Source organism: Erithacus rubecula (genome assembly GCF_903797595.1).
Source record: "Erithacus rubecula genome assembly, chromosome: 3".
NCBI classification, from domain to species: domain Eukaryota; kingdom Metazoa; phylum Chordata; class Aves; order Passeriformes; family Muscicapidae; genus Erithacus; species Erithacus rubecula.
Genome location: NC_136689.1, coordinates 129005402 through 129021603, shown reverse-complemented (window position 1 = coordinate 129021603; position 16202 = coordinate 129005402). Strand labels below are relative to the sequence as shown.

General features: G+C 35.9%; 1 protein-coding gene across 3 annotated transcripts in view; it reads right to left on the bottom strand.

Moving 5' to 3' along the window:
- The window catches only part of RIMS2 (regulating synaptic membrane exocytosis 2), a gene marked incomplete at its 5' end in the record, with an annotated part of 445281 nt that overhangs the window by 219104 nt on the left and 209975 nt on the right, over positions 1 to 16202 (bottom strand). The window lies entirely within an intron of this gene.

Sequence of the window (16202 nt, the reverse complement as noted above, 5' to 3'; positions counted from 1 at the left end):
TTTTCTTCTTCTTCATTGGGAACCTCCAGCAATGGGACCTTCTTGCAGCAACGGGAATTTTGAATGTCACAGTATATTTTAAAATAATTTTGGACAGTTTCTGTGTCCCTTATATTTTAATGTTTGATTATGTGGTTGTTTCCTATAATGGCTTTCCCACACAGAAATATGACAATTGAGTATCTTTTATAAAGCATTAAGGAATTTGTATCTAACATACAAGGTGCATGTCTACTCTTTTTTGAATATTGTTTAAGTTCATGGACAAGTGCAAAACCATCTATCTTCCAAACAGGCTAGACATAAAGCACTCAGCGTAATTGGCTGTTCTACTCATACAGTTATTTGAATGCTCTAAGTGCCCCAAAATCTTCACATAGGATATAAGCATAACCAGGCCCTTTCTACCTAAAGCAAGACCTCTCTAAACTGTCAACTGTTTACCTTAGTAAAACAAAAACATAATCTTGCTTTGAACTACATAAACCAAAAACTTGTCCTCAAATTCAAATCACACTGCCAAAAAGGACAGGTCATATAACTTTAAATTCTTCAAGCTGAGGAGACTACTGACTATATAGTGTATATTGAACACATACTTCTGACTGCTTGAGCCAATAATGATACATATATGTTATCACTCAAAACTGCAAACGATGTAAACTTGCAATTAAGTATTTTCCCCCTCCAAGCTAATTTTCAGCATAAGGGTACAGTGGGCTGAACACATGCTGTGTGTCTGTATCCTTCTCCTAACTGCGCAGCTCCCAGTGCAGCCCTGTGCCCAAAGGGCTCTGGAGTGAAATAAAAAGTGAACTACAGCTATTGAAGAACTTCCATTTAAGCGGGTTACTTTCTGTTTGCAATACTATCCATCTAGACTGCCACACAGTGGGTGACTCCAAAGAGGAGCTACACAGCTGGAATTGCCTGGAGGTGATTACATGAGTGCTTAAACAATTGCTTTGTCAGCTCTGGACATTTCAGGGACATTCTGGCTTTTGGTGCAGGAACAAACACAAAGCTGCCCATCACACAGCTGACTAAAGCACAGAAGTATTTTCCAGCACAGTCACTGATGAAGTTTGAGCACTGATTACAAAAAGAAGCACCTTCCTGCAGGGCTTACAGCAGGCTTTGAAAATTCCTACCATGCATTTCAACATTTCTTGTTGGGAAATAATTATTCTTCTGGATTTGTCAGCTTTCAACATGGAACAGCTTAGGAAAATGTCTGAAGGATCTGATCCTACAAAAGCAAAGAGAAGCTGTTCTTTATGTAAAACATATGAAATATATTTTAACTTTTAATATGAGGAATGCAGATAGAAACAACAGTTAGGAGGAAAACGCATAAATCTTCATTAGTGAATAGCAGAGTGCTGCATTCCACAAGGCAGGTGAGAGAAAAGATTGAGGGAGGTGGGAGCAGGTAACAGTGAATACCCATGTGGCAAAAATAATGACATTGACAGCATACAAGCACTGAATAGAGATGCTGCTTCCAAAGAAATGTCTCTGGACCCCCTGGGCTGGTCACTGAGAACTTAGAAATACCTTGAATTTCTTTGGGGTTTTTTTGAGGGATACGGTTCAGGGGAAAATCTTACTAAAAGAAGATCCTGGTTTACCCTCAAAAACTTGCTTTCAACTTCTACAAGAACTGCTTAACAGAAAAGATATTACTTTTGATGTAAAGGCTTACCTAAGGTAAAGGTGAAAGGGTTTCAGCACGTCTATTTCATTCTGGCTCTCTTTCTGAAACTGAGACTGAGGATCTCTATTAATAGAATATTTACTGGAAGTATTTTTTAAATTTTGTTTTGCTGGAAGGATTGAAATCACAGGAAAGTCTTTCTTCAAAATTACATTTTCTAAAACAAAATTATGTTCAGTCGGTTAGTCAAATATATTTTGATAAATGTATTTTCTTGGAATAAATTGAAAGAAAGCATATCAATATGGCAAATACACTCACAGCTCAGCGCATAAGCTGGATGACATTATACACTTGCAGTTATATCTCACATGACATCTGAAGTGTGACCCTATATGCCACACCATGACTTCTATCATATGATCCAGAACACAAACATAATCAAGAAGAAAATGGACAGGTACAGTTTAGTTATGGGAAACTGCCAGACATTTTTTACTGCAGTCCCAGTATACCATTGCCAGTTTGTTTCCTTATTAGCAAACTTTTCAGATTTGCACATCTTTGTTATAAATTCCCTGCTACTTTACTAAGATGAGGGAAAACTAAAACTAATTAAGTATAATAACCTATGGGTTTCTCTCTTGCTTGATTATCTTTAAGATTTAATCTTAGGAAGATGCTTATTTCAAATTACATTTTTGACCCTACTTGTTTCATTTTCACTTTTTCCCTTCTTTCTTCTGTTGTTACAAAATTTAGAGCCTATACCTGAAAAAATAAGTTTTTTTGGCAGAACACAAAGGAAAACACACATTGAAAAGTTTCAATAAGACAGTAGTTTTGGATCATGCCCAGCAGTAATTAATCAAAAGCAATTTATTGCTCTTTTATTATTATTTCTAAAATATGCTTTTTTTTCTTTTCCTTCCCTAGTCATATCCACAAAGACCACATATGTGTTCCCAGGCTGACCTCACACACCTTCCCTGATAGTCTAACCATGCATCCCTTGACCTTAGGGTTGCAACTGAAAGCTTGATCACAAGTTCTTCACCAGCTCTGGCCAGGAACCAGTATCAGCAATACCAGCTTGCCTGCTTCTCATATAAAGAGGAAACAATGAAGGGGAGAATAATCCTATTAAAGAATCTCATATCTGGCCCTTGTTTCAGCAGCTTAGTGTTATACAATACTGTGATAATGTTCTATCAACTAAAACCAGATTGCCCATTTAGGTGTTCTCAGTGAGCACAACTTTTTTCACAGATTAGCTCACTGAAAGTTAACAAGTTCTTGGATATAATGCACAGAGGAATTAAATGGTGCCTAGAAGGTGAGGAAAAACCCTGTATTTCCTGAATCACTGAAATCCTGAATAAAAAAAATGAGGTGTCTTGGAAAACTGCTAAGGAAGCACAGAGTCCAACAGTTCTGTGATGTGTTGGAGCTGCTGCACAACTGGGAACCAAACTGCACATGCACAAGAAATTCTGTCCTCAGACTTTGAAACCAGTCCAGGCAAATTCACCTGTCTTGCTGCCAACAGCAAGGCAACAGTAAAACCTGACAAGCCAGTTGGAAACAAGCCTTATAGTCCCCTGGAAGTGAAGACAGTTCATAATTGGAGCACTATGAAAATTTGTGAGAAACAGCTGCAGAGTTTAGGAAACAGGCTTGGGTTTTTGTGTGCTCTCAGTACCTATTTCCATTCAATTTTTTCATTACCATTTTATATACACTCACTGAAGAAGGCTTGGTTAAACTGAAGAAATAAGCAGCTTCAGGAAAACTCTATTTAGCATTAGTAGACATATTTGCTTATGCAATTCACTTTGTGCTGGCTTACCCTATACTCAGCTTTCCACAGATATTTCACTCTTTCTACATCCTGAAGTTGTGACTGTGCCAAAATGAATCTCAGAGTAGCTCCAACAAGGCTGCCTGGCATCTCCAAGTCTCAGGGCCAAAGGATTTAATGCACATTAATTGAATCCTAAATGTGACCCTATTTCTGTTTGGACAGAAATAAGCTCTCCACCTTTGAGAGGCAGTGTATTAACTAGGTGCATTTTCATTCCTTTTAGTAATGCACATCTGTTGATAGGGAACCTATAATTATGTTTTCTATATACGTGGCTCCTTCTAATACGTATTAACAACAGAAAAAGAAACCAACAAAGAAAAACAAACAAAATTCCCCTTATATTGTGTACTTACTTACTTTCAAGCTTTACTGCTTTGATGTCAACACTAATTATTACAGAAAATAACCCCAAGCAACTTTGAATCAGTACATCTTAATTAATAAGTAAGCTCAAAATTTGCAAAATAAGACAACAAGAGACCAAGAAAGACAGCAAAGGAAAGGATTCTTCATGAGGCAGGATATCAAATTCAGAAATAACGACATGCACTTAACATGCCAGTTGTACTCATGACAGAGATGTACTAATTTCATCAAGACAGCTATCAACCATGAGTAAAGCTGAAATAGTGAACATGTCAGGAAGGAAAGTCTTCTTAGTTTATATTTAAAGAAACATCAATATATTTATTCATAACAGTGTCCTATCTTTTATCCCCAATGTCATGTAGAGCTAATCCTAATGAAAGGAGACATTACTAACATAGAGATGGTTCCTTTCATAGACACATCATTATCTAGAATCAATTTCCATCATCAGCCCAGCAGCCACCCACACATCATAACTGAGGAACACCCAGCTGTTTCACTGATCACATCTTTTTCCTCTCTCTCCACCACTTCCAGTCAAGATCAGTGACATCTTTCTACCAAAAAGTGATATTAAGAATTACTCATTTTGTGAGTTTCAGTATGAGAGAAACAATATACAAATAATGTATCTGTTTATCTAATAGCAAAATTCATAATCAACAAAATATAATAAATTTAAAACATTAAAAAAAATAAAATTTTTGAAGTGAAACAGTCTTAAAAGATAATCAAAACATTATCTAAGCCCCAGATATATGCTGACTTTTTCTGTTTCGTTATTAGATTTTGTTTGGGACAAAAAAGATATGATCTACTTTTACCCTTGGACATGATGTTATCCTGTAAGGACAGGTGACAGGAAGGAATAATGCAAAAGATATCCAGTTCATGTTTTTAAGCAAAGTATTACCAATAATTTCTTAAAAACTTTCAGTGTTTTCAGTGTTAAATTCACTCATGTGTTGTAAATGTCTTGATCACTGATGAGTAAATGCACATTTCAGAATAGAAATAAAAATAACCTTTTAAAAAATCCTCTGCATTACTTGAACAACTAGTATTTGAATAGTAAATCATCATTCAGAAGTTAAGCTGATTTATTTTCTTGTCTGTAATTCTCAGTTTATATTATGCAGAAAGACATGGGCAAATTTTAAAACTTTACCTAACATTCAAGAGGGAAGTACAACTGCTGTGGCAAAAGTCACCTTATAAACTGTCTAACAAAGAAACAAAATTTCTTTACAAGTCATAGCAAGTTGTTTTTTTTTTCTTTAAAACTGACCTAACATTTCCAAATAACTTTCTGATTGTCTAAAAAAGTATCACTTTAACAGGCTACCTTCTCAAAACTAAACTTCAGGAGACACCACATGCATTCATTTTACTTTTAAAATTGTTTTCTTTAAGAAGCAAGAGCTTAATAGCAGCTGTAAGTCCCAAGTATCATCCATCCCTGGCAGCACAAGTCTAGAAGTGCAGTGCATCTGCTGATTCAGTTAGCTGTAGTAGAAGCAAAAGAAAACACTGCAAGAGGCTCTTTCATCACCTTGACACTGCAATAAAAGCCTTTTTTAAACTAGTAATTGGATCATTAATTATTGATCTCCCCTTTAGAACTCATGATGAAGAAAGTAATTTGGTATATGTAAAAACACCTATTGTTTTGAGTTTGGTTACATGTTATTTTTGTCAAACCACCTTCTTTGAAGGAAACTAATTATCTCTTTAAAGAGGAACAGAAAACCTGAAAATAAAACTCCAGTGGATCCCAGAAGTAAAAATCATAATAAACTGCCTTATTTACTTTCATACCTTCTGTGCATAGGCTTGACTGTGTGATACTGTATAATCGAATTAGCTCAGGGCAATGATCTGTTATACCTGAGTTACAGCTTAAAGAACAGATGTGCAAAAATAAAATACCAATGATGGTGGGGTTTTTAAAAACACTATAGCACAAGGCTATTTTGCTCATGTATACACGTTTATACATACTGCAGGAAAATTCCCATACACATTGCATTAAGAAGGAGGTTAGGGTGCAAAATCAAATAGTGAGAAGTAAGGGTGGTACAAGACTTAGATTGCCATGAAGCATTAATTAAGGTGCTATACAAATGTATTTATATATAATATTTCATAAAACTATGGTAAAGTCCCCCACCGTGTGCCCAGAAAGGAAGGTGTAACTCATACAAGTACCAAGTCGATATCATTGTTTCTTCATCTAATGACCCCTTTCATTAGATACTGAACATAATCTAAATGCAGTATTATTTGTCTCCTGAGAGCTCTGGTGTTGTGACAATATTCTCCACGAGTCAGGGTTAAATTCAAGGAACTGTTCTTTGTGGAGCTGTCTACATAATGAAATGAACAAGATACTACAGTTAAATTCTTAAAATGAGCTGCTGACATACAGATGTACCATCAAACACTTTGAAATGTTCAAAGCAATTTTCAGTGCCAAACTTGAGAAATACAGGGCTTGATTTTTCTTTAATATTTTCTTGGATTTCAGTTCTGCCTTTTCCTAGCTCTATTATACCTATACTTAGAAAATGGCAAGAATTTATAAAAACCTACTCACCAAATAAGCAGTAAATTTTATTATTTTATTTTATGAAAAAAAAATTAATCTTCCCAACATTTATCCAAGATTGCTCATGTCTATGTACACAAGTTGGATGGAAACCTCCTTTGAACAGAAATTCCCTAAGAATGTTCTTCAAAGAAAACCAATACTGTTTAAAAAATGTTGTGGAGATATAAGGGTAAGATTGAAAAAGTAATAAATAGCGAGATACAGATGCAATTTGCATTTTAAATTAATTTAGAATCCTAATGAAAAAAAAGTAGTTTTTTAAATTGTAATTTGCACTGTCTTCATTATTTCAGAAGAATACAGAACAATGGAAGAAGTCTCCATAGAAGAATAGTGGATGTTAGCTCTGCAATTATTTCATTTCACTGAATACATAAAGAAGAACATTGCTCAGGGACCTTTCCACAGTCAACAAGAACTACACTCATAATTATAGCCTTCATGGTAGCTGAAGCTGTAATAAAAGTTACATAAGGGATTTAATCTCAGTCTCTTGTTTTTGTATGATCACAATTACCCAAAAATATATCTCCGGAGGCTAAATATTTCCAGAATGAGTTTAAGAAGAAGGTCAGTATTTTCCACTACTTTTCAAGGAAAATTCCCTCAGATCCTCTACTTCTTCATGTTTAAAAATCTGGAAATTTGTGATAAGTGAAGAAAAAAAGTGATAATACTTAATGCTCATAAAACCATCAGGGAATTCCACCTCATAAATTGGAACAGGCTCTACACTGTGGAGGCTCTCATTGCATAAAGCAGTCCTTCACTGTAACTTGTTTGGTTCACACAGAGTTTTTCAAAAACAAACAAATTGTATAGCAGAGGCTGGGCCAGCCTTCTCTTGTTCAGGTAGAAGAGCTGCACTCAGAATAGAAGGTGCAGAATTGTAATGTAAACACAGAGACTGTACTGCTCCAAGTGAGGTCAGTAACTTATTGCAGACATATTAAGGACAACAAAGCAATATACTTCAAAAGGCACCAGTTGACTTCAGATAGAGTTGAGTGGTACAGCCAGCTTCCAATCATCCTCTCCCCTGCCTCATTTGCTCATTTCTTTCAGTGCACACCTCACTTGACAATATAATTTATCCAGACCAACATAACTGTTCAAACCAAAGTTTTACATTTGTCTTGTGACTTTCCACTTCAGTTTTATTTTCAGATAAGCTGCTAGCAAACTAGCCTGCTACTGCCTAAAGAAAACTAACAGAAAATGCATCATGTTACCTCCACAATTTTTCCAAATACTTATACACTTCACTCATGAACTACTTATTCATCTCTGTGCAGTATGAAGCTGAAAGTCCTTGATGAGAAATCATAGCAAGTATTATGAAAATTACATGTAAACATTTTTGATTGATTTGAGGGTTTTGGTTTTTTGGTTGGTTTTTTTGTTGTTGATGGTTTTGGTTTTTTTGGTTTTTTTTCTTTTGTGTTTTGTTGTTGTTGTTGTTGTTGTTTTATGGGAGGTTTTTTTTGTTTTTTTTTTTTTTTAATTAAAGAGGCTGTCTTTTTTCATTATGCATTCTTGATATCTCTGTCTAGGACTTAGATGTGAAAAAAATAGGTGTGGGATCCAGCTGGCACAGGTGTCAACACAATGACCTTAACAGATCCAGCTTATTTGTAAACAACAAAAGAATCATTGCCCTGATTTAAAGCTGGCAGTGAACACTTGGAAATGCCTCCATTAGTCCCTTGTAAGATTACTCAGCAAATTTTTCTTAGACTCCCCAAAACACTCTTCTGCCTCTGCCTGCTCAGCACAGAGCATCTTTGCTGTACTGTAAGAACAGCAGTCCTTGCCAGAGAGTTTTTATAAAAATGCAGAGCATGAATGAGCTATAATATATTTATTATGATTAGACTATTGTATTACCTGAATCTGCCATTTTTTCAAAGTCTGTGATATTTTACTTATTTTACAGTGCTTAGAAATAATTTTAACTGTCAGTATTTTTCTGCTGCTATTTATTATCATGTGAGTAAATTTGGCCTATTCATATTTATCAAAAGAAAATAAAATTGGATTCAAATTAAATTTTGATTGGTAATACTGGTAATATAAATAGTGACAAAATTAACATTTATTATTTTATATTTTATAATGGACTGTGATTTGCAATTGCCTTTCTAGAATTTGTTGAAATAAGGAGATAGCAGAGGTTTTTGTACACGTAGAGATGAATATGTTGAAATAAAGAGATACCACGGGATTTTGCAAATGTGGAATTGGCTATGCTTACAGCTATACACTGTACACAACACAAGCAGTTAATGGCTTTTTAAGGTGACATTGCTGTTCCTGTGTTCCTGCTTTTCTTTTTTATTTTTTTTAGATCATCCTCTGTCAAATCTGATAAAGAACTGGAAAGTATGATATGCTTTGGGAATAGCAACTTTGGCAAACTACACATCTCAATGAAATCAAGTACAGATTTTAACTGCTTCTCTGCCACAATTCAGCATCATTTCTTTATCCTTGGTTTCAAATGAGATCTTATAAAAAAAAAAAAAAAAAAAAAAAAAGGGTTTCTACATTTCATAGAATCACAGGATGGGAAGATCCTCTAGTTCCAACATTCAATTTAATAAACAACTGTGTTATTAAGACATTTCTTGTAACTTTTCTCTTCGCTTCTTTTTGCAGCATCCTTTCTTTTATAAGCAAAGTATAATAAGAAATTTGTTATTTCTTCAAGTGAAGTCAGAAGCATAATAAAAAAATTAACTATTTCCCAGCCTTCATATATTTCCAAGTATAAAAGTGTTCCAATTGGGGAAAACAAAAACTTCACTGCACTTTGTCTTTAATTTCAGGTACAGCACACCCCAAGAACTTAGTAGGAGATTGCTTCTTCCTAGGAAGCACAGAAGTTCAATAGGATCCTTCAAAGCCTTTAACTTAAGCATCACTTGCAGCCACAAATTTTTTAATACTTATTTCCAAAAGCCCTGTCACATGCAACCAACATAGTGTATTCAGACATGGGAGTTACATAAATAGGTGAGTGCAATCCTAGAGCAAAACAATTTCCAATACAATTTTACTCAGCTACTTGTCTCAACTTGCATCAAACAAGGAGGAAACTTCCCAAGCCAGTACAATGCCACAGTCTTCTCACTGGCAGCTGCTGCTTTCGTATTTCATTCTTTGTGTCCCTGAATGTGACAAGGAAGCATTCCAGGTGTCACCTTAGAGTAAGCCAAAGCTTTAGAGTTAGCAACCCACAGTGAAACAGAAGACCAACCTGACCACCAACCTCATCTTGGCAGCTTGGCTGCACTGAGGAATGGGAGCTATGGCATCTAAGACAGACATAATAAAAGAGTTGACTCTGCAAGATTCATGCACTTTTTAGCTTCTGTGGAAGCTGTCTGCTCCAGTAACAAACACTTCAGGACTGTTGTGTAACCAGCCAGCCGGGTATGGTGGATGTCAAGGCTGCAATACTTTCACTGGTTTAAAGGCACCCATCAGGAGAACCAGCGGGCAGGCAGCACAAGAAATTACCAGTGTGGGTTGTTCCTCCTCAAACACTGTGTAACAAAGGCAGACATTCATCACAGGGGACTTCAGGCCCTGTTCCCAGCCCTGGCCTTGTGCAATGCCTTAGTTACTTAATCTGCTAGAAGAGATTAATCATAAAAAGAGAAAAATTGGGAAAGTTTGAACACTGAAAAAGGGTTATGAAGTCAATGCACAGGAATGAACAAATGCTAATAGAAGAGAGTGGAATGCACATCACAATTCAAGAATTTAGAGATTCTGATTTTTGCAAATTTTACAAGACCCAGAAGAAAGAAGAAAGAAGAATTTTTAACTCAATTCAGATATTGTTAATTTCAATAGTTAAAAAAAACATTAATTACACCTTAGCAAGTATTATGTTTTATTTACCAACATCAAAATACTGTTCTCAGTCCATATTTGACATTGCCCAGAATGTTTTCAGATTGCATTCCAAATACAACAAGAGAAAGAATTTGGTCGGCATTTCTCATATTGTATTTATGGAGCAGTTTATTTCTTCTGATTTAGGAAAATACTTGGCTTTTTTTAATACAGATATATCCCTTTTAAATAAATGTTGATGAGGACGTTTTTTTTTCTGTCTGCTATCAATACAGAAATGAGGATCATTGAAACAGAAGTATGCCCATTAATTAAACTGCATTAAATATACTAAATGTATTCATGGACACACTTTTTTTTTTTTTTTTTTAGAATTGAGAGGAAAAATGTGTTTCTTCATACACAAAATCCTAATTTTTGAATTTATAAAATACAGCAAAAATTATAATACATCACTTTCATCTGTCAAGAGTAATTATTTTTGTAGCTTGAAACAATTTGCCTTTGGTGACTAGGGCCACATGAGTTATACTATGCTGGAATGTGCATTGTGATAAAAGCCTTATGTGAAAATTTGCAAATTTTTGGTCTTTCTGTAAGCAGCTAATGCTTTATTTAATGGAATTGTTCAAGAAAAAAGATCTGTTTGCAGATATGTATTTTTCAGATGTTGAATACTGCTTTGTTAATCAGTTCTACATCAATTGTTTTCCCTATTTAGCTCTTCTGCACACAATGAACATAAATCCCCAGCCTCTTTCTCATTAGAACTTTCTTCCAAATCTGCACTATATTGTGCACTCTATGGAGAATGCAATGCAATTGATAACAAAAAATGACAATATTCTGTCTGCTTCAACATTACTATAAACAGTCAACATTTAAAAATATCACCACACTGTTTCAAAACTTATTCCTGGAAATTTATTTCCTAATATTTCAGATTACCATATTGTTTCATATGGTTTGCTGCTGGGTTAATGGATTGGGTTACAGATATAAACAAGCACACTAGATTTCTAGCTTTGACTATGCATTAATATTATACTTAATAGAAAAGATAACCATAATCCCTATAAATGTCTCCAAAGGAAATAAAAAAATTCTCTGCTGACTTCTGAATTCATGATTTGCATATTTTGCCCTTTGCTCTGCCTTGTTCATTATTCATGATTCAGGATAACAGATACCAGGACACATTAAAATTTCAAATTGAAAAGAAAATTCAATCTTTGTACCCTTTCCCATCAATGGAAATTCTTCTCAACTATGGGCAAAAAGAATCTTTGTGTGCATATTAAAATCTTTCCCTAAAGCAAGTTCCATAGTTTAATGAAGAGCTTTCAATATGCCAACACATGCACTTGCCATGCTGGATTTCCACCATCAATTGCTGGTACTTTTCAGCCATTTTCTTTGCTGTGTTGTAAAGGCCTGAACAGGCTGTTGGGTAAAAGACATCTAGCATCAATTTCTTAGGAGCTGGCATAAATGGAAAGACATATAACTAACTTTCAAAACAGGACCTTCAGAAAGTCACCTTTGCCCAGATAAAAAGCAAACGTTACCAATGAATGTCACAAATAGAACTAAGATTTCCAGTCACTGCTCTGCTGAAAGGAACTATAAAAATGTGGAGCTCCATACTGAAGTCTCAGTGATTTCTGCATGAAATCTGCCAATAGTGCAGTTTAAAAGGCAGTTCATGGCTCTGTTTCCACAGGAAAATCAGCCTGTACCTCAAGAGACTCTTCAAGCTTGTACAACACCAACTGGAACTTGCTTTGCAAGCAGAACTTGTCTGAAGTTTGGGATTGAGAAATAAACCATCTTTTTCTCCCAGATCTCCAGGTTGTTTACAAGGAGCGCAGCAAAATAAGATTAGTGAAGAGATTTGAAAGGGGTGGCAGCTCTTCTCACTAAGACACCAACTTTAAAGTCATCTTTTAGAGGAAATAAAACACTTTCAACTGTGGCTAACAAAGGAATAACACAACTGATATTAAACAAATACACTGTGCAAAGAATACAGTCTCATAAGATTCATGAACACTTTGCTTTTCTGAATTTCTACATTGAATGAGAAAATAACTTCAGATTTTATTTATTTGCCAAGTTTAATTTACTTTAAAAATTGCATATAAATCAAATAATATTACCACTAAGAGTAACATAATGAGTTATAAGTCATGAAAAGCTAATAAGAAATGGCAAATGCTTTAGTAGTGTCAATTTCTCTGTTTTGTCCCTACTTGCTATTTCTTTAGTTGTGAGTCCTGTGTAACAATGCAGAGATATAAGCAAAACAGGTGAAGTGTATTGCAAGCTTAGATTATTGCATAACATACAATCTGCATTTTTTTCTGGCGACAACTGTTTAGGAAACATTTCTAAAAACTTGGATTTTTCTGGATGCTCGTGAATTTACTGATGCTCAATTTTTTTTTTAATAATAAAAAGAATATTCATATTGCAATTAATATTGCAATGATGGCCCTAACAGATAAATCTTTCTGCTATAACAGACTCATTTCATATATTTTAAAAACTGTTTGAAAATTCTGATAGCATCCAACCTGGATTTACAGCATCATCAAGGCCACTGTCACATACTTGCCTATTTTCTTCATCAAACACCAGTATAGAAAATTTAATCTGAGAATACTTTAAAAAACAATCCTATAGATACATAGAATAGTTTGGATTATAAGAGATCTTTAATAATCCTAGTCTAACCCCACTGCAATGAGCAGGAATATTTTCTCCTGTGTCAGGTTGTTCAGAGCCCCTGCCCACCTGACCTTGAAAGTTTCCAGGGAACCTCATTCCCATCTACCACATCTCTGGGTATCCTGTGCTAGTGTTTTACCACCCTCTTCATATCTAGTTTAAAACTATCCTCTTCTACTTTTAAACCATTCCCACTTGTTCTACCACTACATGCCCCTGTAAAAAAATCCATCTCCATCTTTCCTGTAGGCCCCTTTTAGGTAGTGGAAGGTGCTCTAAGGTCTCTCCAGAGTCTGCTCTTCTCCAGGCTGAACAGCCTCAATTCTCTCAGCCTCTCTCCACAGAAGTGTTTCAGATCTCTGATCATCTTTGTGGCCTTCTCTGGACTTTTTTCAACAGGTCCACATCCTTCTTATTTTGGGACCCCCAGGGCTGGATGCAGCATTACAGGTGGGTCTCACCAGAGCAGAGGGGCAGAATCTCCTCCCTCCCCTGCTGCCCACACTGCTCTGGATGCAGCCCAGGACTCGTTTGGCTTTCTGGGTGGGATGCAAGTGCACAATGCTGGGTCATGTCCAGTCTCTCGTCCACCAACAGCCAAATCCTTCTGGTCAGGGCTGCTCTCAATCTGTGCATCCCCAGCCTGGACTGAGACCGGGGCTGTTCCAAGCCAGGTGCAGCACCAGCACTTGGATTTGTTGAACCTCATGATTTTCCCATGGATCTTGCCCTTGTCCAGGTCCCTCTGGAGGGCATCCCTTCCTTCAAGTGTTTCAAAAGCACCACTCAGTTTGTTGCTGTCTGCAGACTTGCTGAGAGTGCACTGCATCCCACATGTCATTCACAACATATTTCAAATTAGAAAGTTCAGGTAAGGAAGAGCAAAACAGCAGGAATTTGTATAGATTTGCTTAAGAGTGTCAAATCTAACAGTCTTGAAGGGAAATGAACTCCAAATTTTTCTTTATGAATTCTCTTAAAATTTATCATTCAGAAGTTAAAAAGGAGGAAAAAAGAAAGTATGAATATACTTTCTTCATAAATATGCGGAAGTATGCAGAACTGCTTATTTGTATCTCTGTTTCAGTTGCTGAGCTGACAGTGGGATTATTTTGATCTGATACACACAAGTAAAAGGATAAATGTTCAGAATAGAAAATATACCTCATCTCCACTACAATGCACTCTCTCTTCAAAACCATGTCTCATTCCATCCTGTTTTTTGACCAAACCATCAGTGAAATTCAGGAAAACAGAACAGCTGTCTCAAGAAGCTGAAATTGCAATAAAAGATACAAAAGTTCCAGAAACAGATCATCTGAATTATCTTTTACAAGGGCCGTGCAGCCAGCAGCCATGAGAGAACCTGGAGGATTTGCATTAGAGGTGCTTTAGCCCTTTGATCAGTCTGACTCCATGTCACTGACGGGCATTACCCTGCTGGCTCTGGTGCCGCTCCGCAGCTCTGCGCTCTTACGTGCGAGCCCAGGGTGTTAGCCCGGATTTACTGCCCTCCTGTCCTACTGCATAGACCTACATCAGCCCTGTGGCCCAGTTCTCCCTGCTGAAAATGCCTCTTGCCAGCTCCACACTGTTCCATTTTTCTCCCTTTTCTTTGCTACCACTATTATTTTTTTCTTCTCTCTGCTCTCCGTTCCAAATGTTTTATCTCCATTTCTTTACTAGGGTGCCAGAAGAAGCAAAGACAGATCCTGCTCTACAAGTCTGACTCCTCAGGTTGGCACACGCTTTCTGACTGCCTCATTATCCATATTTTTCCATATCATTGAACCATCACTGTTAGGAAATGACTTCCCAAGTGTTCTACCACCAAAATACCATGGGAACAAATCCATTGTGAACAAATCTCAAGCAAACCAACACAAATTTTTATCCATAATATAAAGGTTCTAAGTTGTTTGTTTCCTAATTTATTTTGTGAATATGATTACTTTGTTTGATCCAATCTTATCCTGTGTCCAACTGATTTTTTTAAAATTTAATTAAGTCACTAACATCCTTCTTCTACCTTGCAAACAAACAAAAGCCTGTTTGCTAAGAAGTAAAAATATTAATAGAAGTTAAAAGAATGTTAAAGATGGTGCTTGCATCTTCCAAGACGTTTATTAAATTAAAAGTCTCTCTTCTTAAGGGCAATGCTCTAACCAAGACTAGCAGGGAAAAAAGGCCAGTACATGCAAAAGACTAAAGACTAGACACAGAAATATGTTTGGATAAAAGGTGGTTAATCCCAAAGTCTTGAATTAGAGGATTATAGGGCTTCTGTAGGGCAGATGGTTGTTTATTGATGTCACAGAACATGAAAAGTAAACAGAGGTGAAAACATGAATAATTTTTCACTGGCTAAAGACTTCCACATCCCAGATACACCTAGCAGTACAGGCATTCCTCAAAATCCCTCAACAAACTCTGGTTTGCCTGCAGACTTTTCAAAGGCACTAAGGAGTTTTGTTTCTCAGTTTTCAGTTATATCCCATATCTCTTTTCAGCAGTTTATAACTGTTACACTGCAAGTGTCCTGTGTGGCCAATCTTCACAAGGTGCATTCGTAGAGAAAATCACCAACACTCAGAGAAATTATAGCACAGATTGAAGGTCACAACTACAAGTCTTCCCATTGAAATTCACCTCAGTGAATGAGCACTACATTATCATGACTGTATTCTCTCATTCTTTCCATTCTTAACAAATAATGTATTGTATTGTTCTCACTGGCTTAGGAGAGTATTCCATCTCCAATGAACTCTTTCTGCAAATGTGAGTAATGTCAAACAAAAGATAGGAATGTGCAAGTTGTTTACTAATAAGTTGAATCAAAAAGCTAATTATGAAAAATTAACTCCCTGTAGATATAAATATCTACAACTGCAAAAATAAAATCTGGGACAGAAAACCTTGAGGTCAATTTGGATTAAACACAATATTTTATTGCCACTTTACCTGAGCATAATATTAAAAATTTAAATTTTGAAATCACATTAACTTAGCTGCATAATACATAGAAACTTGTAGTGCCAAAACACTTTTTTCTTATTTTCTAGCTGAAGCATCTGGCTAAAAGCAACACATGACTTACATTTTTT